At 41.2% G+C, this 27,680-nt stretch overlaps 1 pseudogene; it reads right to left on the bottom strand.

The window, feature by feature from the left end:
* Positions 1-20,155: 20,155 nt before the first annotated feature.
* On the bottom strand, positions 20,156-20,900 carry LOC132569092 (heterogeneous nuclear ribonucleoprotein A3-like; annotated as a pseudogene).
* Positions 20,901-27,680: the final 6,780 nt, after the last annotated feature.

The following is a 27,680-nucleotide window of genomic DNA, read 5'->3' as shown; positions in this document are numbered from 1 at the left end:
TCGCCCGTGAAGAAAGGCAGGGGAGCAGTCTGGGGAGACCCCTGGCCCTGACCTGGCCGCAGTTCTGGTTGCCATTGTCATTGCTTTGATTATTTAATAAAGTGGCCCATATTTTTACCAACTCACTTGTGTCCGCCTCTTTATTCCGACTTGGGGGGCAATTGTCTACTGAGAGGTTCTCCTGGAGCCTTACTGATTACAACCGTCTTTCCTCAGTCCATCTCCCCACCCCAAAACAATGCTGCCACCATTTTGCTGCCTCCATCTAAGACTGCCCGCCAAAGCTCACTCGCCCAGTATGCTCCCCCTGCCCCTACAGTTTGGGAGGAGAGGTATTTATATATTTATAAATATGCCAGAAATCCTCCCTCCTTCCTTCCTTCCTTCCTTCCTTCCTTCCTTCCTTCCTTCCTTCCTTCCTTCCTTCCTTCCTTCCTTCCTTCCTTCCTTCCTTCCTTCCTTCCTTCCTTCCTTCCTTCCTTAATTTTGATTTATATCACACCCTCCCCGCCAAAGCAGGCTCAGGGCGGCTCACAGAATAAAATCACAGCAACAATAAAAACAATGCGTATATAAAATTACAGATTCAACCATTTAAAAACTATCAAAAATTTGTTTGGTACTAATCACATTAGATGTTGTATATGTTCAGTGGCGACGACATTTCTCCAGTTTCCTACAACAAAGGCTCCACATCAATTAAAAGCCAATTGGAAGTGAGCAGTCTTGCAGGCCTTGCGGAACTGAACAAGGTTTCACAAGGCCCTCACTTCCTCTGACAGTTGGTTCCACCAGTAGGGGGCTGCAATCAAGAAGGCCCTCTCTTTGGTGGTCTTTCGTTTGTCCTCCTTCGACCCGGGGATTATCAATAAATTTTGAGATCCCGACCGAAGTACCTTCTGGGGAACGTGTGGGGAGAGATGGTCCCTAAGGTAGGCAGGTCCTAGGCCATATAGGGCTTTAAAGGTAATAACCAGCACCTTGTAACGAATCTGGTATACTATTGCCAGCCAGTGAAGTTCCCGTAGCCCTGGCTGTATGTGCTCCCACCTGGGAAGCCCCAATAGCAGCCTGGCCGCCACATTCTGCACTAGCTATAGTTTCCAGGTTCGGCACGGGGCAGCCCTAAGTAGAGGGCATTATAGTAGTCCAACCTCGAGGAGACCATTGAATGGATCGATGCTGCCAGGTTGTTGCACTCTAGGAAGGGGACCAACTGCCTCATCTACCTAAGATGGAAAAAAGCGAATTTGGCAGTGGCTGCTATCTGGGCCTCCATTATCAGGGCAGGCTCCAGCAGCACCCCCAAGCTCTTGACCTTGTGTGCCATTGTCAGTGGTGCACCGTCAAACGCTGGTAAGGGATTTTCCTACCCAGACTGCCACAACACAGGCAAAGGACCTCTGTCTTTGCTGGATTCAACTTCAATCGACTCAGCCTGAGCCATCCTGCCACAGCTTGCAATGCCAGATCCAGATTTTCTGGGACACAGTCAGGCCGGCTGTCCATCAGAGCTGGGTGTCATCAGCATACTGGTGGCAACCCAACCCATACATCTGGGCAATCTGGGCAAGGGGGCACATATAGATGTTGAACAACATCAGGGAGAGCACCGCCCCCGAGGCACCCCACAATTAAGTGCATGCCTCCAGGACAGTTTTCCCCCAATCACCACCCTTTGTCCCCGATCATCAAGGAAAGAGGAAAGCCATTGCAAGGCCAACCACTGAATCCCTGCATCGGTGAGGCGGTGGGTCAGTAACCGATGGTCAACCATATCGAACGCAGCCGATAGGTCTAACAGCATCAGTACCGCCGAGCCGCCTCGATCCAGATGCTGCTGGAGGTCATCCACCAGGGCGACCCGCTGTATTATGGGGCAGTATTCCATGTCTTTGTTTACAGCACAGTCTGTGGTTGGATCCAGTCTGAACTAATATCATGTGGCACACATACTTGCTTAAGTAACATTGAACATCATTTAATAACTATATACATGTTAGCAAACTCTGACAGAAAACAGTTACATCTCTTCAACAGAAAAGGAATGTTCCATCACAACGGGGGGAGAGGCAGTTCAGCAGAGCAGATAAACAGGCTCTCTATACTCTATATTCTCCATACTCAAGCCCCCTTTCCACCTGTAAATAGTTCTCACTCTTTCTATTCAAATTAGGCTACAGTGGGCTGCTTGCTTTAAGAGGCAGGAAGCCATTTAAAGGCTCCCTTTCACTTTCCCCCACCTGCAAGTGGGAGAGGGTGAAAGGCAAGCTTCTAATGGCTGCCTGCCTGTCTTCCTGTCACTTCTCTGTCTTCCTTCCTTCCCCTTTATTTTATTCCTTTCTTCCAAACTTTAACATAACTCTCACTTTATTCATTCCTCTCATCTTTTCTTTGTCTTTTTCTTTCATTCTATTTTCCTTCTCCTTTTTACTTCTCTCAAAGGCCTCATTTTGGGCAGGAGCTCACAGAAGTGGAGTTCCAGAACCTCTACATTTTATTGCACTATTTTTCTTAACCCCACCCCCACAAATACTTGCTTCTGGGCTCCATTGTTCAAACCCCCTGTGAGAATGTTGCTGAACGCTAAGATTTGACAAAGTTTCTAATATTTTCCCTCACAAAAAATGAGGAAATAACTAAAATGTATAAAGCAGACAGATGGAAATCTTCATCAAGCCACTGTGGCCACATAGGAGAAGGTAATTTTAAAAGTATGATGGGAGTAAGATGACAACTATAGTTCAAGAAGCATGTTAAAGTAGATGCTGAGCTGATATAATTTAGTACACCTTCCGGAGATGTCAAGGGTGTGTGGCATATGGAAAGAGTTATGCAAATGAGTTGTTCTAATGAGCTCTGGCACCTCTTCTTCTACAAAATAACCCCTGCTCTCTCTCCTTCCCCCTCCCCTCATTTTTCTACCTCCCTTCTGTTCTTTCTCTCATTCTTTCTCTGTATCTTTGTATTTATGTCTTTTTATTTCATTCTGGCTGTGATCATACACACTAAATAATACACTTTCAATTAGGGTTGCCAGGTCCAATTCAAGAAATATCTGGGGACTTTGGGCATGGGGTCAGGAGACTTTGGAGGTGCAGCCAAGAGGCATCAGGGTGGAGCCAGGATGCATTGGGGTAGAGCCAGGAGCAAAAGTGTGACAACAAGCATAATTGAATTGCAAAGGGAGTTCTGGCCATCACATTTAAAGGGACCATACACCTTTTAAATGCCTCCCCCTCCATTGGAAATAATGAAAGCTAGGGGCACCTTTTGGGGAGAATTGGACCCCGTGGTCGAATCTTTCTGGAACTTGGACATTTTTTTTAGGAGAGGCACCAGATGCTATGCTACAAATTTGGTACCTCTACCTCAAAAACAACTCCCCTGAAGCCCCTGATACCCACAGATCAATCCTCCATTATACCCTATGAGAACTGGTCTCCATGGGGAATGATGGAGTATCCAGAAGACATTTCTCTCCCCCCTCACACTTTCTGATGACTGTGAAGTGGGGGAAGCACCTCCAAACTGGGGGATCCCTTGCCCCCACCTGGGAATTGGCAACCCTACTTTCAATCCACTTCCAATGACTTTATAACTGGATTTTACTGTGTGAACTGGCAAAATCCAGATGGAAAGTGCTTTGAAACTGGATTGAAACTTTTTGGCTGTTTCTATACTTGGGAGAAAATCCTGTCTGTGCGTATTTAAAAGTAATTGTTTACACTGCGTATCGCTGTCACTTCTGTCTTGCTTTGCAATTTCTTAAGTCTTCTACATTTTTTTTAATGGACAATGAAAATGCTTTCAGTTTTCAAAAGTTTTTATTAGTTCCAGAAAAGTTTAGAAAATAGGGAACAAAAAAAAGGAAGGGGTAAAAACACAATATATTCTGTTTTTATGAAATACTTTCCAAAATCAAAAGGATAGTTCTACCATATTTTCTTAACATATGTTCTCTCTTGTTATTTTAATCTAAACGGTGTATATACACACACCGTTTAGATTAAAATATATTCCCCAAAATTAGATTAAATATATATTCCCCAAAAGGAATATATATATTCCATTTTAAAGTTGTATAATATAGATCTTTAGTTATATTCTAGTAGTTTGCCAGTTTTTCCAAAGCAAATTTGAAAGTTCGCTTAAAGGTTAAAGGTAAATATTATAATATAAACCTCGATATCGAGGCACTGCTGCTGAAGACGCATCTGCGCTGGGCAGGGCATATTTCTAGGATGGAAAACCACCGCCTTCCCAAGATTGCCCTGTATGGCGAACTCTCCACCGGCCATCGAAATAGAGGGGCACCAAAGAAGAGGTACAAGAACTCCTTGAAGAAATCCCTTGGCACCTGTCGCATCAACCATCACCAGTGGTCTGACCTAGTCTGACCTAGCCTCAGATCGCAAAGCATGGAGACACACCATCCACCAGGCTGTCTCTTCCTTTGAGAACGCACGCATAGCTGGTCTTGAGGACAAAAGGAGATTGAGGAAGAATCGCACTGCTACAGCACCAATCCTAAATCAGACTTTTCCCTGCAGCCATTGTGGCCGGACCTGCCTGTCCCGCATTGGTCTTGTCAGCCACCAGTGAGCCTGCAGCAGACGTGGACTATTGCACCCTTCTTAAATCTTCGTTCGCGAAGCCAAGCCGAGATAATATAAACACAGGAAAAAAGAAAAAGAAATCAGATCACACCAGAGAATCTTAAGAGTCTTGAGTGTCCAAGCAAACATAAAATTTCATCCAGTTTTTTCTCGCTTCTTCTTTAGATTTTCCAACCACCAGTTGGGATAGAAAGTCAAGCTCTGCAGTCTCCAAAACTTTCCCCACCAAGTCCATTTTCGAAGGAATTTCCTGACATTTCCATCTCTGCGCCAAAAGGATTCTAGCTGCAGTGTTAAAGTGTGCCAGCATGTGTCTCATTTCTTTAGAATAATCCTCTGGAAATATGTTCAATAAAAAAAGTTCTGGTTTAAAATGTATATGGGTTTTCATAATCTTCTGTAACATTTCATGTACCATTTTCCAGTAGCCTTTCATCATCTCACATGTCCACCACATATGGTAAAAAGTACCAATTTGTTTGGGGCACTTCCAACATTTATTAGACATGTTAGTATAGATCTTGCACAATTTCTGTGGGGTCAAGTACCATCTATAAAACATTTTATAGAGGTTTTCTTTGAAGGTCACTGACCTAGTTGTTTAACATTAAGTTTCCATAATCTTTCCCACTGTTCTAGAGTAATGTTGTGACCAAATTTTTTCACCCATTGGACCATGCAATCCTTTACAACTTCATTTTGTGTCTTCATTTGAAGTAGATATGCATATAGTTTGGAAATTAACTTTTCCTGTGGTCCCAATAGAATTTTATCAAATAGGTATTGTTCACTAGTGAAGCCTATCGCCTTGTCTTTAACATATCTGGATTCAACTTGCATTCTCATCTACCAATTCGTTTTAATATCCATGTTTTCTAGTTATTTTTGGTTTTTAGTTGATTTTCTTTTCCCAACAAACTCTCATACCTGTAATTCTGGTTTGCTTTTAAAAGATTTGGGTGAGTAAATGCTTCTACTGGTGAAACCCATCTTGGAACTTTTGAATAGATTTTAGGCTTTGACCAGGTATGATATAAAGATTTCCGAAACGAATGGTTCTTAAAATAAGAGTGGCCTTCAAGTCTTTGATACCACAAATAAGCATGCCATCCCATAGTCAAATTGTGTCCTTCTAACAACAATTGTCTTTTATCTTTCAACAACATCCAATCTCTTATCCACAACAGTACAGATGCTTTATAATACAATTGCCAGTCTGGGAGACCCATACCTGCTCTTAATTTGGAATCCTGCAAGATCTGTAATTTAATTCTGGATTTTTTGCCTTGCCACACATATTTGACAACCATCTTATTTAGCTCTTGAAAAAATCCACTGTTGAGGAATATTGGAATAGTTTGAAAGAGAAATAATAGTCTTGGTAAAACATTCATTTTTATCAGAGCTATTCTTCCCATTAAAGATAGGTTCAGATCATGCCATTTTTCCAAGTCTTTCTGAATTTCTTTAAGTAATTTATCATAGGTGTCCACTTTTAGATTGCTACATCTATTTAAAATCACACCTAAATATTTAAATTTTTTTCATGAAGAAATCCTGATTTTTGCTGAAAAGCCTGAATTTGTTCTGCTGTCATGTTCTTGGTCAGAAATTTTGTTTTATAGTAATTAATCTTTAATCCTGCCCAACAACCAAATTGTTTAATCTTGTTTATGAGACAGTCTATAGAATCCATTGGTTGTTCTAATATAAGAACTAGGTCCTCAGCAAATGCTCTAAGTTTGTATTGTTCGTTTTTTATCACAGCACCCTTTCTACTTATATCTTCTCTTATTTGATTGTTCAATACCTCTAATGATAAAATGATGTGACAGTGGGCAGCCTTGTCTTGTACCTTTTTGTATATTAATTGTTTCTGTTAGTTCGCCATTCACTGTCACTCTAGCCTTTTGCAGAAAGTATATTGCTTCCACTGTTCTCAAAACGTTTTCCCCACATTCCATACTTTTCAATTGCTGTAACATAAACTGCCAACGAAGATTGTCAAATGCCTTCTCAGCATCTAGGCAAATTAAAGCCAATTGTTTATCTGGATGGCCTTCATAATATTCTAAAATGTCACAAACTGTTCTGACATTATCTTTCAAATATCTTTTAGGCAAAAATCCTGCTTGGTCATAATGTATTGTAGATTGCAAAACTTTCTTCAAATGTTGCGCCAAGATTGCAGCAAAAATTTTATAATCCACATTCAAAAGGGAAACTGGACGATGATTTTTAATATCTTTCAAATCATTATCTTCTTTTGGAATCAAAGATATCGTGGTTTCTTGCCATGAGTTTGGAGTTTGGCCTTCTTCCTGTATCTTTTCAATGAGGTGTTTAAATGGTAGAAGTAAAGATTCTTCATAGGCTTTGTAGAACTCTGCCGGTAGTCCATCTGTTCCTGGTGATTTGCCATTCTTTTGGGCAGTTCATGCCTCTCCAAGCTCCCTTATCGTTATCGGTTCATTCAAAAATTTTTGTTGTTCTGTAAATTTGTTAAAATTATTTTGTTTAACATATTCTTCTAGGTTTGTTTTATCAACTTCTTTGACTTCATATAATTTTTTATAAAATTGTTCTACAATTTGTCGTATTTCTTATTTTTGAGATTTCTCTTTATTGTTCTCATCTCTCAATGTTGTAATTATTCTTTTAGCCTTCTATTTTCTCGTCCTATAGGCCAACCACCTTCCAGGTTTATTGGCATGCTCAAAAATTTTTTGTTTAGCATACCTTAATTTAATCTCCACCACTTCCATAAGAATTAAATTCATTTTGTGCTGCATTTCGTTCACTTTTTTTGAAATTCATACCTTGTTGGATGCTTTTTAAGATTCTTCTCAGCTCCTCCCATTTGTAACATTAAATTTTGGTAACTTTCTGTTCTTTCTTTATTTTTTTTAATGCAGTATCTAATTGCAAGGCCCCTGTAAAAAACTTTTGCAGTATCCCAAACTGTTTGCCTCTTTAGTTCTTGTGTTATATTTTGTTTAAAGAGGGATTCCATTTCTAGTTTAGTTTCTTTAAGAAAGTCTTTGTCTTTCAAAATTGCTGTATTTAACTTCCATGGTCTTCTTATCCGTGCACCTTTTAGTTTTACCATTACAGGGCTGTGGTTTGATATAACTCTTGTTTGAATCTCTGTGTCCACTAAGTCTTTAATCAAGCTTGTAGAAAGTCAACACATATCAATTCTTGACCAGGTTTGACGACTAGGAGAATAGTAAGTAAAATCTCTAGAATTGGGGTATCTTGTTCTCCAAACATCCATCAACTCCATTTCTTCTGCTAATTTCCAGAAGCTTATCAGAAGCTGAGGACTTTTAGTTTTGATTTGTTTGTGTGTTTTCTTATCCAACTGTCTGTCAGACACTGCATTGAAGTCTCCTATAAGACAATATTCCACATACTCCAGATTTGATAATTTAAGATGCAAATCTTGAAAAAATTTCTCTTGATGGTCATTTGGAGCATAGATGTTTGCAAGCAGGATTTTCTTATTGTCCACCGTAATTTCCACTAATAAAATTCTACCATCTTCCAAAGCAAATTGCAGTTGTGGGTTAAATTTGTCTTTAATATAAATTGCCACTTCCCTTTTCTTTTTGTATAAGTCTGTAGCTGTAAATAAATTGCCAAGTTTTTTGTTCTTCAAAAAATTTTGATCTTTGGTTAAGATATGAGTTTCCTTTAAGCAAATTATATCCATTTACATTTTTGCCTTTCTCCTTTTAGCAAGAGAATTAAGTCCATTTACATTAATTGAAACAATTGAGGCCATTATGGGTTTTGTTTATCACTATTTTCCTTATCTTTTTTGGATTGTTGTCTTGTACGATATCTCCGTGTTTGGATCTTCGTCACCAGAACCTTCTTCTTCTTGCTCCTCCTCCTCATCCTGTTTTTTGCTTTCTTTCTTCTTTATACTTTCCAAAAAATTCTGAGCTTTAAAAGTGGAGTTGATCCTATATCCATTCTCCTGGTACGTAAAAAGAAGGCCTTCTGGCATTAGCCACATATAGGATATCTCTCTTTGTCTCAGAAACTCTGTTAGTGCTTGGTATTCTCTCCTTTTTTGTCTCAGTGGCTAAGGGACCTCTCTTAAAATTTTCACCGTATTTCCAGCTATCACCATGGGTCTGTCTCTTGCTTGTTTCAAGATGTCATCTTTAATCTTTTTTCTTGCCAGCCTCAAACGGACTTCACTAGGTAGTTTGTTTCATCTTGTGTAGCTCGATGGCACCCTTCTGACTTGGTCAAACTCATCCTCCATCCTCTGAGGAGCCACCTGTAAAATTTCAGCCAAGGCTTCACTTAATATTTTCTGTAAATCTTCATTTTTCTCTTCTGGTATGTTTTGAAACCTCAACATGTAAGCCACTTTGTCTACTTCCAACTGTAGGAGTCTAGAATCTTGTAAGGTCTGTTCTTTTCCCAGATGTTCCACTTTTTGAATATTCTCTGTCATCTGACCCTCTAATGCTTTTAAGGTTTTGTTGGTCTCTGCTGTCTGTCTACTATTCTCCCTAAATTCTTGTTTGATCTCTGTCATCTGTTCATTTATATTGTCTATTTTACTTGCCATCCGTGTTATAGTAGTCATTAGAGTCGTTTGCCATTCTTTCATGTCACCTTGCATAGCTGTGAATTTTTCTGGGCCCGGTTGGAGTTTCCCTTCTTTGATGTCTTTTTTGGGGGGGCGGTTCCTTGAGAACGGCCCCTGCTTTACTATCCATTGTTATTAATGTAAGCACACTCAGAGTCAGCAGTTCAAAAAGATCTCTTCATTTGTTTTAAAGTTCTATGTTGTGTTTTTAGCCAAAGAATAATCTTCTCCAAAGAGTTCTCTTATTGCCAAATGGTTCTAAAAAGAAAACAGGCTTCTAGCTTCTCTCAACAATTTGTGTTAGTCAAAACAGCACTGAAACTGTTGACAAACACAATGTTCAGCACAGTAGATATTCAATAGACAAAACAACAGACCACAGTTCACTGTCCAATAATTTCCATCAACATTAGTTCAAAGGAAAGCCAACTCTCCACCTAAGCTTTCAAATATCTTCTAAGGACCACAGTAGGCAAGTATAGTTTTGTAATCCAGGGCTGAATACCCTATTTATAATCCCAAAAATCAGTTGCAAAACAATAATCCAAACTGAAAAACAATAATCCCAACAAGAAAACAAGAAAAAAAAATCCAGCGGAACCAAAAAGAACCAAAAAATCCAGCAGAACCAAAAAGAAAAAAACACTCAAAAGTAATCCAACCAGTGTAATAGGAGAAAAAAACAAATAACAGATAAAAGGGTAATCCACAGGTAAAAATAATCCAATCACAAATGAACCAAGGGCAGAAGAAAAAGAAAAAAAAATAGAAAACAACTCTAAGATCTATATCCAAAAGAAAATAATTACATCCTTAACATCCACAGATAAAAATAAGAATAAAAATTTTTCTTACAACCAAAAAACCTAAAGTATATTATCAGGTAAGCACCAACTTGTAGGCACAGTTTAAACATTTCAAAGCTTCAGCTTCTGTTACAAAAAAATCTTCCAGCCAAGCCTCTTAACATCCATACACACTTATCAATAGGAATCTTTCTCCAAAGTCAAAGCTTCTTCTTCTTCCTTCCAACAAATACAATAAATCAATTAAGTTCAGGCACCAAGTCTGTATATAATACAGATTAGTGTAGTCTCCTGCAGGTAATTTCAGTATTCAAAGTAGGCAGAAACTTTTGCAAGCCTTGAAGGAGAAATGCTTTCATCCTGGAGTTGCCCTGCTGTTCTCAAGAGTACTTTTGAACAGGAGTTTTCCTGAGTATGCGGATCTAAGTTTGTAATTGTAGAACTTTCCCTCCAAGTTTTAAAACTCCTCCCCAAAGCCCCATCCATCGTTCAGTTGCAAGAGCACTGATTTAGGAAATCACTAGGTGCGCTGCTCAGAAGTATGTTGACATGTGCTCTCCTCCAAGCAGGGCTTCCTTCACAAGGAAAGCCCAGATCAGAGGAGAATGCACCCTGCCTGGCTGCTGTTGCCTTCAAGGTGAAGGCAGCTGGGTGGGGCGTCGGTGCAACTTCTCTGAGCCGAGTTTCCCTTGCAAGGAAGGCCCAACTCAGAGGAGAAAGTGCCCCGCCTGGCTGCTCTTGCCTTCAATGTGAACGCAGTCAGGTGAGGCAGCAGCGTGGCTTCTCTGAGTATGACTTGGAGAAGAACACTTCCACAGTGCACTTTCAGAGGTGCTCTGCGCCTCCGAGAGTGCACTGCACAGGCCCAACTTGACTGGAACTGTGCCCAACCCTCCTTCCACACCGCTGTGCCTGCTATCCCTGTGGGCAGAGGTGCAGTGGCAGGGCAGGCGCAGTTGGGGGGCATAGGAAAGGTGCTGGCCTGGGGTGCCCAAAGCCCTAGCACTGGGCCTGCCAGGGGCCTGGGCAGGCAAAAGAGGTGGTGGCAAAGGAAGGAAGCCTCCAAGTGGCTCAGTAGATCTGGAGCACAGCTGAATGGAGAAAGGGACATTCACTCTTTTTTCTCCATCTTCTCCCTACCATTCTTTCTCTGTCTCTCTCTCTTTCATTCTGTTTGTCTATCTTCCTTCCTTCCTGCCACCTACATATTCATCACCCCCCTCCCAAATATTTTTTCTAGGGCCTGTTTCTTTCTACAATGGGCTTTACTGCTAGTATAGTATAATCCTTCATTATTCATTAATTCAAAAGTGCTGCCCTGTGAAATTTGAAGTGATTATTGCTTCAGGGAGAGAAAATGTTAATTAATAAACAGCCCTGCTAACTTTTGCTCCACTGTCAATATGACACATTTGCAAAGAGACCACCTAGGCTTGTCTTTTGCACTTGCCTGGGAGTTCCTGCCTTCCTTCTATATTCCAACTGCTTTTACAACATATGAACATATGAAGCTGCCTTATACTGAATCAGACCTTTGTTCCATCAAAGTCAGTATTGTCTTCTCAGACTGGCAGCGGCTCTCCAGGGTCTGAAGCTGAGGTTTTTCACACCTATTTGCCTGGACCCTTTTTTGGAGATGCCAGGGATTGAACCTGGGACCTTCTGCTTCCCAAGCAGATGCTCTACCACTGAGCCACCGTCCCTTTGACTCCTTTGCTGCTAGAGCTGGTGATCTGCGAGTGTGACCACGATGCCCAATAGTGTGCAAACTGAATCAAATTAACAAGAAACTAAAGTAAGTCTGATGTTTTAGGAAATGAAACCCTGGCCTAGTTCTCCTTCCTGACCCCAGGCAAATGATTGACATTGGAATAGATTGTGACCTGCTTAGAGTAGTTTAGTGTGTCAACTGCCACCTGGTTTTATGTCACTGGGTGTGTAATGAAGCTGACTGAATAAGGCAGAGCTAACCTAGAAAAAGACATCAGACTTAGGTTATATTTTTAGGTTGATTTCTTTTCACATAAGTTCAAATACAAACCTGAGTCGTTCCCTATGAAAGACTATGTAGGGTTTTTTTATGTTACCCGGGCAGATTAAGGTTTCAAGTTGGTTACATCTTGTTCTGGTTTTGCATGCTATAATATAGTGGGTTCTATGCATGGCAGAGTCTCAGAATAAGTGATAACAAGCTCTTTTAATAGACATCATACAGGATAGGGCTACATTACAAGACTAGGGATGGGGCCTGCTGGCCCAACTTATATACATCTTTTGATTCCAGCGCTAGCACATCATTGAGTTATTCAAACCAGTGGGAGCTTGTGATTGGTCTAGGGCTGCAGGGATTTGAATCCTGCAGCCCTTTGTTCCCAAGTCTCCAAGCTCAGTCTGCTTGGCTCCAATGAGCCAGGTAGGAACATCCAAAGTTTTCCCTTGAGTCCACATATATAACATCCCTTCCCCCTTACTTCGCAAGCCCTAGTGAACATAGTCTTTAAGGTACCTGGGCTTGCGGTGCTTTCACATCGACTGCCTGAGCACTGGAGTTGGTGGCAACGTGGTTTCTGCGTCCAGCGTATCTGGCAGAGGTCCTGGTTCCAAGGGGAATTCCGCCAGCTGGATTAGGTCCTCCAAGGTCTCTGGCGCTGAGGGTGGTCCTGTCTGTTCCGCTGGAGCTGGCACAGGTGTAGCTGCGGGCTCTTCTGCTTCCTCCGGCTCAGGGGTTGTTTCACCTGGAGCAGGCGCTGGGGTGGTTGAGTTCTCATCCTTGTCTCCCCCCCCCCCGGGCACCTCTCGCGCATGTAATTGGTCAATGTGCCGCCTTATTGTGACTCTTCCCTCTGAGATGGCTTTGTACATTACGGCCCCTAGCACATGGGATACTTGTGCTGGTATCCATGCTGGCCCTCCCCCAAAGTTTTTGGCAAACACCAAGTCCCCTGTATTGAACCCTTGGGGGGCCCGAACCGCCTCTGGCACCTTTTGCAGGTCGGGCTCACGGTCTGGGTGCATGCGATCCAGGAGGGTTGTCAGCTGCCGGCCCATGAAGAGCTCTGCTGGGCTGTGACTGGTGACCGTACTGGGGGTGGTATGTGTCAAGTCTGATGTTTCAATAACGAGACCTTTTTGATAAAAAGTTTCTAGTTTATTGTAACATGTTGTTAGACTATAGAACGAGGTTGAGAGACTGGCGAGTATACAAACAAAGCAATCATATAAGGTATACATCAAAGGAATTCTTCAGGGAGGGGCACACTATGCAGGGCACATTCACACATTGATGTTACTTTTTCGTTCTCAGGCCTAGGTCGTCCTTGAGCGTCTGCTTGGCACCACTTTCCCCTCACGCTCCTCTGAGAAGGCTCCACAATCTTGTTCCCATATTCCCATTTCAAAGCATTGCTACATAACAAAGGGAGGGAGGGGGGAGAGGAGAGTTCGAGCTAGCAGCATTGGCATACAGTGTGGTTTTTACCCAGGATCCATTTCCTGAACCAAAGAAATGATCTAACTACACAGAGAATTACAGCAGACTTGACATAATGCTGTGCCAGGAGGCACTCAGCGAGGCACGCTTCCCACTCCCCATATATGATGCACCGGAGTGTTTCCTTCGTAGCCCGTACCATTCTTTCCGCTTGGCTGTTTGTGGCTGGGTGGAAAGGAGCTGACCTTATGTGTTTTATTACATTTTGGCCACAGAAATCCTGAAACTCAGCCGAGGTGAAAGCAGTCCCATTATCAGATACCAATGTGTCTGGGAGGCCATGTGTGGCAAAAACCCTGCGGAGTGCCCTTAACACAGTCCGAGAAGAGGTGGAGGCTACTGGCACTACCTCTAACCATTTGGAGTAGGGGTCCACAATGAGGAAGAATACACATGCTTTGTGCTTAAAACCCTTGATAAACCACGTTTCCCCCTTCTATGCTGCATAATGCAAATAAGGGCCCTTTTGCTAAAATACAATTACATTTTACTCCTATAAAACACAGAAGAAAAGTTGCCTTTACAGGCAGTGTCAGCACTGATAACAAGGCAGACAGACCTTTTTGACTGGTAACAGCAAATATGAAATCTCTTTTTATTAATGTAATTAGATTGGTTTCAAGATCTGACAGACTTTAATGCCTACTATTGAAAATATTGTAAAAAGACTGCATCTCAAGGAGGATATCCACATTAAAGTTTTGATTTTACATGTCTTAAATCAAGGCAAGACTTTTCCAACAGTGCTCAGCACTTATTTATAGGTCAAAACTGAAGTTCAGCATATAGGTTGAAATATATTGTACTGGTGGAGCTTTGAGGATATATTGACCTTTTGAATTCCTAGCACACAAAGGGCTGTGACCAGTGTCTTACCTTCTCCCAAAGGCTCTGTGTACACCATATTTCATTCCTTTTATCTCTAGGTGCTTGCAACAAAGTAGAGTGAAACCAACATGATGGGAATGAATTCAGTTGTTAAGTCATCAGTCCCTGCAAAGAATACAAAGTTACTTTCATCTGTAGGATGGTATAGCCAGGTCTCATTTTGGACAGGCGCTCACAGGAGCAGAGCTCCGAAACCTCTAAATGTTATTGTGCTCTTTCTTTCTTATTCCCCCACCCCACAAAGTACTTGCTTCTGGGCACCATTGTTCAAACCCCCTGTGAGAATTTTGCTGAACTTTAAGATTTGATAAAATTTCTAATATTTTCCCTCACAAAAAATGGGAAAATAGCCAAAAACATATAACGCAGACAGAAATTTTCATCATGCCACTGTGGCCACATAGGAGAAAGTTATTTAAAAATTATGATGGGAGTAAGGTTTTATTATGACAATTATAATTCAAGAAGCCTTTTAAGGTAGATGTTGAGCTGATATAATTTCATACACCTCCCAGTGATATCAGGGGTGTGTGGCATATGCAAATGAGTTATGTAATGAGTTGCAACAATGAGCTCCAGCACCTCTTTTTCTACAAAATGACCCCTGGGTATAGCAACTTATAGAACTACTGAAGATAGATTCTATGTGGTATTGTGGACCTCAAGAATTTGAGCAAATCTGTTTTGATTCTAGATGCTGTCAGATCTGAATTTACAAACTGGAAACTGACAAATCTTTATCTTTACAGATCAAGATGAGTAGCTTTTATCTTTACTTTATCTTTACAATAAATGAGTTGTAGTTAGATATCCATATTGTTTCTTGAATTTAATATTAACCCAAATGGCTTGGCACATTTCATTTTCAGTGAGCAAAAAAACCATCTAAATTTTAAATTATACAATCAGTTTGCTGATAATCAGTGCCTTTTTTGTAGAAAAAGCCCAGCAGGAGCTCATTTGTATATTAGGCCAAATCACCTGGCCTGGGAGCACATGGCTGCCGCATGGTGTGTCACACCCGCTGGAGCCCTGGCCAGCCCAGGCAAAGCTTTGCTCCTGTGGGCTCCAGCAGAAAAAATGTCCTGCTAACAATTCCGTTTATCTCGCAATGCCAAACTTACTTTCTTTTATGGTTTTTCCTAAGAGGAGCATTTTTTTTCAATTCTTAAAATCATTACTCTGAAAGTCCCTTTGTTGGCAGCTTGTCCTTTGAGCAGGTGATTAAGCTGATTAAGTTGTTGGAAATGGCTACTTGTTTGGCCTTGTGCCATTTAATAAGATTTCCTCCAGTAATTTTTAGTTCTCTGTGCCATTGTTGGTTCCACACTATTTTGTCTTCAAGTGAACATTTCCATTTCCCCCAATAATTAGTTAGAGAAAAGGCTTTGCCACATCTGCTTTTGTTTCTAGCCTCGACTGAGATACTGAAAACTCTATTTGTATATTCACATTCATAGTATGAATGCAATCTTGTAGTGGTTCTTGGATTTGTTGTTTGCTAATATGCATACTGTTATTACTTTCTTTGTTTTCAGTTCATGATGATGAAAAAGTCACTGCACAACAACAGTGGCTTCTTCCTCTATAATATGCATGGTTGCAAGCAAATCACAAGATTATAAGGGCCTGCACTGTCCTTAAAGCCTGTGTCACTTTCGGTGCATCACAGTCATTTCAACAGCTCTCGAGTTGCTTAACTAAAAGGATGTTCCCAAAAGATAAAAGATGAACATGGCTGGAACAATGCCAGGAAGTTATTAAAATAATGGAACTCCAGCAGCAGCTCATTTCTATTATTGGCTGCTGTTTCTTCTGAAGTGAGCAGCCAAAAGTATAGAGACGTCAGGTGTTTTGTCAGGTTTTTTCTAGGCTACTAATCTTTATCATTTGTATGTTCTCTACAAAATGCCAGTGTATTTTTATCCCAGACAACATTATTTGTTGTCTAATTCAACAGAGCCTGGACTTCAGTGAAGATAATTTAAGTCAGACAGCCATGTTAGTCTATATAGTTGAACAAAATTTGAGTCCAGTAGCACCTTAAAGACCAAAATAATTTTCCAGGATATAAGCTTTTGTGAGTCAAGGCTCACTAAGTCAGATACAGATAGCGAAGATTCAACAACCATTACATTCAGGTTCAAAGGTAGGAGGGTGTTATGAAGAAGGGCCATTTGCAGTCAGGAGAAAACAATGCAAAACATAACCAGCTTGATTAGAAATGGGAGATATGTATAGAGGTGAGAAACACAGAAAATGTGTACCTATAATAAATCCCTTAGGGGTCCATTGTCCTGAACTTATTGATGAATTCTACTTCAGCAATCTCATGCTAAAATCTCTCTTTGAAGCTTCTTTGTAGGAGAACAGCCACTCTTAGGTCAGCAGTGGAATGTCATGGGAGTTTAAAACATTCTTTTACTAGTTGCTGATTTTTTTTCTGATTCTGATTTTTAATATAATATTTATGTTCATTTATTACTTTGTGTGGGGACTTTTGTTTGTTATAAAGAGTAGAATGGCATTGTTGACACATAATGTTGTATATAGTACTGGAAGATGAGCAGGTGAATGAACCTGAGTTAGTATGACTGGTATTGTTAGGTCTAGTGATTGTGCTGTTAGAGTATATGGGGACCAAGTTTGTATCTTGGATTATTATGGGCCCTGGTCCCAGAGCCTGTGTCCATGTTAGGGAACGCATTATTGTAAGTGAGAAGTTTTTTAAGCTTAGGGAGCTGTCCAAGGGCAAGAAAAGTTCTGTCTCCCAGTGCCTACAAGAGAAGAATGTAGAAACAATGAACAGGTGCCTGGACATAGTTTGGGGATAGGTAAGGGCTAACAAACTGAAAATCGCAACAAAACAGAGGTACTACTACCAAAGAGAAGATCTGACCCAGAAATTAGGATATTTCATGTTGTGAATGAGGTTGCACTCCCCCTAAAGGTCATGTTTGTAGCTGTTGGATAAACAGGTGGCAGCAGAGGCTGGGAGTGTCTTTCACTAGCTTCAGTTGGTGAACCAGCTGCCGCCCCAGGGTAGGAAAGATCTTGCCACTAGAGTGGCTCCCAATTTGCTTCCAGGCCCAATTCAAGGCAAAGCTCTGGATGCCTCCACCATCTGAAACTAGATGGATGGCAATTGAAGAAAGGGCCGCCTCAGGTTTTGCTAGCGCTTTCAAACTCTCTCCCTCTATTGTGGTCTCCCTCTGTTGTGGCCTTTCTCTAGTAAGTGAAGACTTTTTTTGTTTATTTGGCATACACCATTAACTGTTACTCACTTGCTTTCCTGGTTGTGTTATTTGTGTTTATATGTTTATATGCTTTAATTTAATTGCTTATTTTAAATATATTTTTAAAATGTTTTAATGTTGAAACATTTTAATATTCTCCATTTATTCCCATGGATAAGTGGAATAGAAATGTTTTAAATAAATAAATGTTCACCACAGACTATAGGTCATTAATGATGCATTGAACTGGTTTGAGTTGTGAGTGTTTTGTGTCTATCATTGGTGTCCTGTTGTTGTTTCATTTGGGCCTGTCTTGTAGCAGTTTATCCGGACTCTATCTGTTTTCTTATATCAGGTGAGTATGGTAATTCCAAAAGCTTCTGTTGTAGATCCCTCAGGTGACCATATCTGTCATAAGATAACCTTTTACAAGATAGGCCCAAGTGAAACAACAGAGCACCATTGATTTCAAAGAATTCATCAACAAATTCAGGACAATGAAACCTCCAAGACTGAATAGGGGCACAGAATTCTTAGCTAATTACTAGTGTTGCCAATCTCCAGTTTCAGTATAGCCTGCCTTTGCCAGCACAAGATACCTTGATACAGCAGGAGTTGGTACCAATCATTTTCAGCATCCATCCAAGATTTGATTTTCACTTTAAATACTGACGTGATGGACATTGAATTTGAATCAAGTAATATAAATCTTGTATTTTGTGAATGTTTAGAATTACAATGAGCAATGCATAAGAAAATTTGTGTAGTATGATTATTTGAGGTGCTTAGTACACAGTGGATTTTGTCAATTTCAGCAACCAGTACACTGTGGTTTCCCGTTGTTTAATCCCCAATTGGGGGCAGGGGGTCCCCTGGCTTGGAGGCTCTCCTCCAGCTTCAGAGTTATCAGGGGGTTGAATGGGCACTCCATTATACACTATAGAGACTGGTCCCCATAGGGTATAATGAAGAATTGACCTGTGGGTCTCTAGGAAAGTTGTTTTTTAAGGTAGTTTTTTGTGGAGTTTTCTGCATAACATCTGGTGCCTCTCCTCAAGAAACCCCCCCACATTTCAAAAAGATTGGACAAGGGGTCCAATTCTATGAGTCCCAAAAGAAGGTGCTCTCATCCATCATTATTTCCAATGAATTTAAAAAGGAGTTTTAAAAGCATTTTAAATGGAGTGCAGTCCCTTTAAATGTGATGGCCAGAACTCCTTTCAGAGTTCAATCATGCTTGTTACAACCTTGCTCTTGGCTCCACCCCCAAAGTCTCCAGATATTTCCTGGATCAGACCTGACAACCCTACTCATTACAGATAGTGAATGAAACCTTAAAAACCAACAAAATCAGTTTTAATATAAGACTGCCTGAGTCAGAGCTCACATCATCAGATGATTGTATGAGATTTGATCTGGGTTGGGACAACTGGGCATGCTATAGATTTTGGATCAAACATGTTTGATAGTTCATGGAAACTATCAGAATTTAGACAAACTATACATTCTAGGATTTTTTTTAAAAAAAAACCCCAATACTGTCACACAGCAGAGGACTTGGGAGGGCCTTCTACTGGCTGCCACCACTCTGGTAAGGGTATGTCTGGGAGGGCCCAGAGCATCCACCCACCCGCATCTTCCTCCTTAACAAAGCACCTTCTATCGTGACTGAAGAGATGCAAGGACCCAGGCAGTATAACAATAAAAAGTTTATTGTAAGTGCTCAAAACAACAAGTGTTTTTTTTAATTATTAGTGCAACATTAAAAGGTAGAAATAGTAAAGGTGAAATAGAATAGGTAGAAATAGTAAAGGTGATGAAAACAAATAGCAGCCCTGACACAACTTGCTATACATTCCCTTTCTCTAATGTCAACAGACTCACCACCTCTTGAGTGGGGGAACCCTCTTCCAGCTGCAGCCTATCTCCAGCTCAACCTTTCCAGAGAGAACACACTTCCCTCTCTAGCTGGCCTTTTATTGTTTCCTCCCAGGTCCCACCCCTCTGGGCAAGTTTTCCTTCCAAAACTGCTGCCCACCCAATCAGAGGGGCAGAAGGGAAATGTAGGCCTGGATACTATTCTAACACAGGGTTCCCTGGAACCTGTAGGCTGCAATAGAAGAGTGGGGGGGACCATGACACCTCCCCCCACAAGACCAAATCATGGGGTCTGGCAATCTGGATGCCATCAATGAGGTCTACATACCATGGGCATTGCAATCACACCTAGAACACAATGTACAAAACTCTTAAATTATTAGGGTTGTCAGATCTGTGCTGGAAAATACCTGGAGACTTTGGAGGTGGATCCAGGAGAGGGTGGGGTTTGAGGAGGGGAGGGGCCTCAGCATGGTATGATGCCATAGAGTCCACCCTTGAAAGCAGCCATTTTCTCCATGAGAGGGAATCTTTGCTAGCTGGAGATCAGTTCTAAAAGCAGGAGCTTTCCAGGCTCTACCTGGAGGCTGGCAACTCTATACATTATTAAGTGGTGAACAGAAACACTACCACAATAAAACATGATATAGAGAATATACACAGTAAGGTGGCTGATTGACACACTGATTTCTCTGACCAGCAGTAGTTTGCATTTCTTGCTTGGAAAGAGCTTTTTCACTTCACGGATGTCCATTTATGGTGTGGTACTTCTGAGCAACAATTTTGTCAACCGGTTTAGGATCATCAAATGTCACAAAAGCAAACCCTCTTTTCTTTCTGTTCTATTTCTTTCTGTTCCATTACTTTTATGATTTTGATTTTGCCATGTTTTCCAAAATAGTCTTTTAAATTACATTCTTCTGTGTCTTTAGTTCCCCCTATAAGTGGGCACTGGGATTCACAGAATCTACCCTAGAATCTGCTCTCTTTAGTCCCACCACAAGTCCATCCACCTTACCTCCTCCAGGCAAGAATAGGTCACAAAATCAAACCCACAGCAACATTTTGTCTGTGGATCTCTCACCACTACCAAGTCAGTGAGTGTGCCCATTTTTTGAAGTGCTCCCTTAAACTATCACCAGTAGTTTCAAAATTTAGGCCACCAATAAACAGTTTCCTCAACTGTTCTGGTTCCTTACGATCCTGGTCCTGTGAAGATATGCTCTTCCTCTTATAATCTTCAATTTTTCTCTCCTCTTTACAGACAACTTTGGGAGAGTGTTCTGACTCAGTTGCTCCTTTTAACAGCGTGCCTGCCTCTCCTTCCTGCCATTGAAGTAAATGTTCAGCCAAATCCTCCCCTACAAACATAGTCACAGGGGAGTGTTCATACACAGCACCCTTCCTCTTTCTGCTCCAACCCTCATATTGGTATCCTGGCCACCGGGAGGGTAACTCCTTCACCTTTGTGAGGCATCACACCTGCCTTCTTTCGCCCAGGATGAAATACTTTGGGTCAACAAGAGAATGAAGGATGGAGGTCAAAAGGGAAGCAGAGTCTTGCCAGGCTGTAACTCCATGCCCATCCATGGTTACTTCCTTACGATGATGCTGAGGAATGTACTCAGGGTCCAAATCAGAAGAAGTGGGTTGGGGGACCACTGGAATCATATAGTATGCCATGCTAGCACTAGACCTAGAGCACTTTCAAATATGCCCCCAACTTGTTACAGGCATAACACTGGGGTACCTTCCAATGTTGGCAGTGGCATGCTAGTACCTCTATAACTAGGATGCTTTTGCCAGGGCAGTCCTCCCTTAGCTTCTGGCTGCTCCCTAGTACCATGGAGCTTTGGGTTTTTCTTTGGGCACCAATCACAATTGGTGCTGGTTCTCTGCCCTCCATATGCCTCAGCCAGGCAGTCTGCCCAGTGTCCAGCTTCTTAGAGGGTGGGAGGGCTCTTGTCAATAGCGGGTAACTAATGTGTTCAGGAATTAGAGTCAAGAACCAATCAATACACATTAGAGCCTTTACATCAGCTATGGTCTTAACATCAGCTACTTCAATCCATAGATCATAGGCCTTCCTCAGTCTATACATTAACTGTGGATAGGACTCCCTGAGTTCAGGTTTCACTTCCTTGAACCTCTTTCAGGTTCCTTCTTTGAAAAACCCCACCCTCTCATGTACTCTCTGTTTAAACAGCTTGTAGTCTGACCTCTTTTCACCTTCCGTCTGTCTGGATACTGAAGCCAGAACTCCACTCAGCTGGGGTCTCAACTTCATATATGACTCTGGATGTACCTTATAGTCAAGGCAAACTTGCTCTAAGTTTTGCAGAAATGTTTCAGTGCCCTCCCTTTTCTTGCATGAAGGGTATTTTCATCTATCCCCTTGCACAGCAGCATTTGGAAGAAGCGGCCTTTTCTAAGTTTTTGCAAGTTCCATCTCATGTGACAGCTTCATTTTTTCCAGCTTTCTTCTCTTGCCTTGCCAGCTCTATCTTGGCTGCATTCTCTCTCTCCTCTCTCAGCATCCTTTCTCTCTCTAACTCTATCTTGGCTGAATTTTCTTTCTATTTTAACTCTACCTGGAGCCTGGCTTTCTTGAGGTCTGCCTGATTAAGTTGCAGTTGAAGACTTCACTCAGGAATGGCATTTGTAGGGATGTGGTTGCTTCAACCACAGATGGTCCGTAGACAACATTAGCTCAGCAGTCCACTTCTGGGTTCTGCTTTTAGAAATGGGAATATCTTCAGACTTTTCTTTTCCAGATTGGAAAAGCATAGCCCCACTATCTCATTGATCCGAGAGTTACTACTCTACCACAGGCTTTCCTGGAGCCTGTAGGCTTCATTAGGCCTAGGATCATGACAAATACACTTATTTATAATTGATTTATAAGATTTCGTGATTCATTGAATTGTCTGCTTAAACAACTGAATGCCTCACAGAGCAGCAATGCAGTGATGGGGGGGGGGGCAGTAGAAAATCAGACTGTGTGAGAATATGCATACCTGAAAAGCCAATTGCAATATAGTCCATGGTTAGTAAGAAATAGGGTAAAGCAACTTGCTGAACAGCCACAAGTGGGTCCAAGAACAGATTAATAGTGCACTGAAATATTAGGTCACTGTTTGAGACTGAACAGATTGTGAACCAACCTGGCAGGTATTTGAGCATACCTACCTAGGTGCAATTTCATACTTGGCCATGAACATCATTTGGGATGGGTCACTATTGTTTTACCTAGCCTACCTTATGAATTAATGATAATAATTCAATGCACTTCTTGTGAGCAGAACTCATTTGTAGCTCAGCTTTTTAATGCATCCACTTATATATCAAAATTAATCAATTTTCATAATTTAATTGGTGACTTCTTCTCTTGTGTAGGCAAAACCTTGCGTGAAACACACTATCAGCACAGTAAGAAATGACTTGCCTAGGGTAGGAATGATATATTCCAATTAAAATACAGCTAGAGCCAAATTCAAAAGAAGAGCTGATGCATCAAATCCTTTATTAGATTGAATGCTGAACCCTGGATTTATTATGCTGCATATATACCTAGGGTAGAAAAAGAAATTGAAATAAAACATAAATGGCTTTTGTTGCTATTAATAATTTAATATACTTAATGTTTCTAAGGATATAGTCCTATTGTATACAACTTTTATTTTTAAAAAAGCTTTAAAATATTTATCCTCCAACATAAAAGTCCACTTTTTAAAGGTAGTTTTATGGAGCTCTTCTAAATATTATACTGTAAGAGTGGAGCTATATGTAAGAAACTTGGGGCTGATACTGCGGCATTGTATGAACTTTCTTGAGTCACTGCTCACTTCTTCAGACTTTATCTCCATTTATTTTTTGCATTGTCCTGGAAAGAATTCTCCTGGACCAAATTGAGACCTAGGTTTCCTGTCTGATTACCAATTATGATATCTCCATGCCCACAACCCCTCTACATTTCACATGTAATCCAATCAAGCCAATTGCCATTTGGCACCTAAAATCATCTTTATGAAGTTTATACCTCTAATATTTCATGTTACATCTTATGGCACACATGGTCTGGCCCGACAAAGTGACGTTTTTGGCAAATCTGCCCTTGTAACAAATTAATTTGACACTTCTGCTCTACCTGATGGACTCCAATGTTATGTTCAACCCAGAAATAAAAACAACTTGTTCATTTAAACCTGTGGGCTGGTTGTCTCAGAGAAAAACACACAGAGACAAGCTAAGAGCTTAGTTGATTGACAGACAGATAGATGATAGATAGATAGATAGATAGATAGATAGATAGATAGATAGATAGATAGATAGATAGATAGATAGATATGAACAAATGGTGACAGTGTGTGAATGAAGCAGTGTTTGAGTCTCAACCCCAGCAGCTCTGTGAAGTGTCTGAGTGAGGGGTGATTATTAAAGGAGATTGGACGGATCTGTCTATGGGTGTCTCTGTGAGTAAGAGGGAGAACATGGTATATGAAATGGCTCTTGCTATATTTTAAAAGAGGCAAGATGGGTAGTGACTACATGGCCTACTGAACCTGTGGGAGGGAGGTTGTTGAGGGTGGTAGGCACTCTGTGTGAATAAGAAGGGTAGTCACAACAGTTTTGTGTTTTGTTTTTAATCCTTGCAATTGCTTTGGAATACCTACCCTGTCTGAATCTTACAGTCAGCCTTCTTGATCTGAGTCAGGAGTTCAACATCATCTCCCCTAAGTAATTAGAATTTCAGGGCTTTAGTTTGTGTCTTAAAAGCATGTAGTGGGGACTAGATAAACAAAAATGACAAGGTTGGTGGATATTTTAAGAATATACATCTCATTATATGAAAAACAATATTAATGAAGACGGAAAGCAACATTTAGAAACACACTTCCCTGTAGAATTGAGTATGGAAAAAAGTAATCTGGAAAAATAATAAGACAAATTGCTTCATTTGGTAAACTGATTTGCTCACATATTGGATGAATGATCCAAAGCCCTTTCATGTTCATAAAAAATTAGCAATCCTTGGAATCACAGAGTAATTTATTATGTATTTATGTATATTTGCTGGCATATCTGTGGGGTTAAATGAAAATATAGTACTTCTAGAGAAGAGAATCCCTGTCCCAAAAGGCTCATAAAGAAGCAATCCAGTTTAGATTTAACTACAGAAGCACAACTGAATGCACTGGAAACATGATTCACTCTGGGAAATGAAAACATTTCTGATCTGTAAATCAGTTTTCTGATTATTCCTTTATTATTTTGTTTGCCAACTTTTAAGGAGCCGGTGGGCCAAGACAGCCCATAGAATGCCATATAGTGGGGTGGCCAACACTAGCTCTCCAGATGTTTTTTGCCTACAACTCCCATCAGTCCCAGCCATTGGCCATGCTGGCTGGGGCTGATGGGAGTTGTAGGCAAAAAACATCTGGAGAGCTACCGTTGGCCACCCCTGCCATAGAGGGGATTCTGTCTGTATCACAACTTCATTCGAATGATATGACAGTCCTTCTTTTGCTGCACAGGAGATTGGTGGTGATGGGTGACATTACTGAGCAAATGAAGCTGTCTTCTACAGTAGAAGTGTCGAACTCATTTGTTTCAAGGGCTGGATCTAACGTAAGTGTCACTTGATTGGCCTGGGCCATGTGTGCCATAAAATATAGGCACTGAAGGTATGAACTTTATATAGGTGATTTCAGCTGTTGAATGGTAATAGCAGGTGAATGACAGTAGCAGGCTGGATTGGATTAAGTGTGATATGCAGAGGGGTAGTAGGTGTGGAGACACCAGCCTTGGTAATAAGACAGGAAACCTAGGTCTCAATTCCATCCAGGAAGACTCAGTCCAGGAGTTTGCAAAGAAAAAATGGCCATAAGTCTGATATTAGAAACCACAACATTCATTTGCTGACCTAAGAGTAGCTGTGCTCTTGCAAAGGAATTTCAAAGGGAGATTAGAAAGAGAGACTGCTGAATAGCATTGATAATGAAGCTTAAGACAATGCATCCTCCATGGCTGAACTGAGAGCTAGTTTTCCTGTCTCATTACCAATGTGTGCTATTATCATCAGGGCTTGCCATGCCAGTAGGCAAACTAGGCAATTTCCTAGGACACCAGCCTTTTTTGGGGTGCCAAATTGGGTGTCCCCACCATGTGACTAGGTGATGTTATCAGTGCGGGGTGGTGGTGGCAGAAGTTAGCCTTGCCTAGGGTGCCAGACAGTCTAGGGCCTGCCCTGATTATAATCTGGCATCTGAAATCACTCCACTTTCCAAGATATAAGGACCAGTCCAAGTGTTCTAATTCCCAATCAGGGTCTTTTTGAAAGAAAATAAATCCAATCTTTTTTTAAAATCAGCTTTTCAGAATAAGCCAAAATAATTTCCTCAATGTATACTGTGCTTGTCAGAAGAATCCATCCACTTTCCTGTAGGTGAAATTAGATAAGTGGTGAGCCATACAGCCCTTCTCCATGCGAATGGCAGTCCCAGGACAGCAAGGTGTTAAATCCTACATAGCATTGTAAATGAAGAACACCTGGGATGGGAGAGCTGTGTAGATAAGAAGCAGGCAACTGTGGAGAGAGGACGGTGGCGGCTTCAGTGATGGATTCAGCAGCAGCTTTGGAAGACGATAGCAAAGGGAGAACAGCTTCAAGCACAGAAGATAGCTCAGGAGTGAAGAGGCCTCACAAGGGAAAGGACAAACTTCTAAGCTGTGTGCAAGCTGTAGAAAAACCCTGCACTCCAGCCTGGTTTCCTGGACAGACTGCTAGCCTTGTGAAGTAGAGTTTTCTTTCTCCTTATAAAGCTCACTGGGTGGGTGAGGGATATTTTCATTTGTTAAAGTTGAATAAAGCTGCATTTCTTTGGCCACAATTTATTGCTTGTAGGAATCTAACACCATGGGTAATACACCTCCCTCCTTCTGAAGAAGTGTGCTTGCACACAAAAGTTTATACCTGGAATAAAACATTGTTGGTCTTAAACCTGCATGGGACTCGAACTTTGCTTTCTCTCTCTCGCTTACCTCCCCAAAAGAGGAGGAGCAGCCCCAGAGAAGGAAGCAGAAGCTGTGTGTGTGTGTGTGTGAGAGAGAGAGAGGCATGGGAGGGGAAGGAGAGGCAAGAGGCAGGAAACAGGACACAAAGAACCAATGAGGGAGCTGGGGGGGAAAGCAAGCTACCGTCTGGCTGCAGCAGCCTTGGAAAAGGAAGGAGAGTTAGACCATTGGTTTATCTACTTCACTGGTTAATCCTAGAACACAGATTAATTTAATTCAGATTTCCAGAGTCTCAGGTAGAGAATGTCTCTTTCAGCTCTTCTGTCTGGGATCCTTTAACTAGGGGTGTCAGGGACTGTATTTGGGACTTTCTTTATGCAAAATGGATGTTCTACCAGTGAGCCACTGTTCCTCTCTAAGACTGCTGGAAACCTAATGTCAGTGACCCCAGTAGGAGTTTGAGGAGAAAATAAATCTTAAGGCTATTCTCTGATTGTCTTATGCATGATTCCCATGTGTTCCACAAACACAGTTTCATATAAATAGGCTATAAATTATACACAGGCCCCACCAAATCTTTTTACTGTAATGCGATGTTTTCTAACTTGCTGTACTCTTCCAATATTTTCTGCAAATCTGTCCCTTCATAAGAACATAAGAAAAGCCCTGCTGGATCAGACCAGTGGTCCATCTAGCCCAACATCCTGTCTCACACAGTGGCCAACCAATTCCTCTGGCATAGAGGCAGAGACCTCCCCTGATTTGGGATTCAGAGATTTTGCTTCTGATTGTGGAGGGTCTGAACTTGGTGAGGCTGAGAGGGGGAAAGATCCTGAGGTCATACCTCAATGAAAGTGTCAGCTCAGTGTGCTGCAGCAGTAAAAACAGGCAAGCTCTATGTCAGGGATTATTAGAAAAAGAGTTGAATATAAAATGGCCGATATTATGATGATGAATAGCTCCAAGGTGCAGCCTCATTTGGAATACTATGTACAGTTCTGGTTATCATAACTCAAAAAAGAACATTGCAGAGCCAGAAAAAAAGTACTGAATGAGGCAACCAATATTATTAGGGGGTTGGAGCATCTTCCCTATGAGGAAAGGCTAAAGAGTCTGGGACTTTTCTGTTTAGAAAAG

The sequence above is a fragment of the Heteronotia binoei genome, chromosome 3, assembly GCF_032191835.1.
Source record: "Heteronotia binoei isolate CCM8104 ecotype False Entrance Well chromosome 3, APGP_CSIRO_Hbin_v1, whole genome shotgun sequence".
NCBI lineage: Eukaryota > Metazoa > Chordata > Lepidosauria > Squamata > Gekkonidae > Heteronotia > Heteronotia binoei.
The sequence above is the reverse complement of the archived record's forward strand: the minus strand, read 5'-3'. Positions and strand labels throughout refer to the sequence as shown.